The sequence below is a fragment of the Asparagus officinalis genome, unplaced genomic scaffold (genome assembly GCF_001876935.1).
Source record: "Asparagus officinalis unplaced genomic scaffold, Aspof.V1 AsparagusV1_Un145, whole genome shotgun sequence".
Classification (NCBI taxonomy): Eukaryota; Viridiplantae; Streptophyta; class Magnoliopsida; order Asparagales; family Asparagaceae; genus Asparagus; species Asparagus officinalis.
In genome coordinates this window covers 126,215-128,497 of record NW_017972411.1, presented here as the reverse complement: position 1 = coordinate 128,497, position 2,283 = coordinate 126,215, and positions in this window count along the sequence as shown.

Here is a 2,283-nt window from a genome sequence, read left to right as displayed (position 1 = left end):
AACTCCTGAAGTATATATGTATATAATCACCAAACCCACCAATCATTCATCTCTACAAACCTCGCCCTCGCCTTAAACGGCACCAACGGAGCTCTGCACAGAGGGCAAGTGTCGTTCCCAAACTCGAGCCACCTATCCAAGCAAAGCCTGTGGAAAACGTGCCTACATCTCAGTTCCCTTACCTCCTCGCCTTCCTCCACAACGCAGAGGCAGAACACGCACTTCGCCTTCTCTACTCCTACCCTGTACTTCGAAACGCCGAGTGTTTTTCCACACGGGGGCGCCTTCTTCGATTGATCGAGAGGCGGGCGACGGTCGACGAACTGAGAATCCGGGAGCCAAGTGAAGTGTGCGGAGATCAAGAGTCGGAACAGTGGCGTGGAGAGTTGAAAGATGGGTTTGATCACGAAGAGGAGGATGACGTAGCAGGGAAGCAGGAGGATGGAGATGCACAAGGACAGGAGATGGTTTTTTATTTCCATGAGAGGGTGAGGGAAGGAGGCTTGGTTAGTGGAAAGGTTGGCTTTTTATATAGCGAGATGGGTTCTACCTCATGCCATTTTGATATTAATTGGAGAGATCTTTTCTAATCATTATTGTTTTATATATATAGTTTAGACATATGTGGTCCATTAATCTTTAAGAATTACACTCTTTTGTACCTTTTCGTTCGAGGACGTAAGAGCACAAATTATAACCCATGATCCTTGCCGCAACTTCAAGGTTTGATGCCGTGGAAGGACTATAAGATGGTATCAGAGCAATCCATATTCAAATCACATCAAGCATGCATGTTTTCAAAACGGATATAAAAAAGTATAGTGTTGTCTAAAATTCTCGCGTTTCATCTAATAAAAACGCTAAATCAGCGGGCGGTGACGTAGTTAGAAATTTCTAATAGTGGGGTTAGAATCCATACTACGTATAAAAAAGGATTACCTTGTCAAAACTTTTGATTTCCATTTTTACTCTTTTTATAAGTTTTATAATTCTCAAATATGTCATTGGTTGTAATTAATCATTCACTAATTATATATAACATCTCACTAAGTATGCATTTCCTTACTTTTTCTAAATATTTGGTCACACTATTATTTTATTATTTAATTATACATTATGTAATAGAAAATTTAAAATTAATCTCTAATTTATCTTCACATAATATTTAAAATTGTAGAAAAATTAAAAATAATAAAAATTCATTAGGCTTATGCATGATGTCTTTGGGTTTCACCTCTTATGGAGGACTACTTGTTACCTTATTAGCCTTTTAAAACTACGATAATAGTATGAAAAATAATTTTTATTTATCATAATTGTAATAATATTAATATTATAATGATTCTAATAGTATTTTTAAATTAATAGATTACATTGTAATTTAGTAATGATACAATTTAGTAAATTATTTACTAATAGTGTAATAAAATAATTATGAAATTAAAATATAATTATTAATAGTATTATAATTATGTTATATATAATATTATTATACTTAAAAGAGAAGAAATTATCTAATATATTATAAGTATTTTAATAAATTATGAATGAATTATGACATTTATCCAAACTATAATAATTAATTATACAGCTCTTTATACACAATTTTATCGTATAATTTATTCATTTAAATAAAATTGTAGTTGTTCAGAATTTTTATTGCTATACAAGTCATTTCATTATTTTCCAACCAACAAAAAAAATTAAAACACATAAAACAAAATAGGTATGCTCTCATGCAAAGCACGTGCACTATGCTAGTATATATAAAATGGCGATAATACTAAATTCTCTCACATTCAGCATAATCGAAAACTTTAATGAGATACAAAAGAGAATTAACTGGTTGGTTTCCTAAAAACCAAGAATAGGAAATTAGAGCTTGGAAATCTCAAAAAGTACAATTTTCACCATTTCCATCCCTAAAACTTCCCACAACATCTAATAAAATATTATTTTTATCCAACAACTCATCCACATCATCCAATAAAATATTATTTTTATCCAACAACTCATCTCATATCATCCAATAAAATAAACCAAACAAAAGAAATGTGTCACATCATCCAACTCATCTCATCTCCATCTCATCTCATCTTTAAAAATCACTCACATCATCCAATAATATGGTGACAACTCATCTTATTTCATTAACATTTCATCGCCACTCATTTCCTCCAAAAAAAAAAAGGAAATTGATTTCCATAAGTGTGCGTCACATCATCCAATAATATAATGACAACTCATCTCATCTCATCTCATCTCTTATTTTTAAGAATGAAT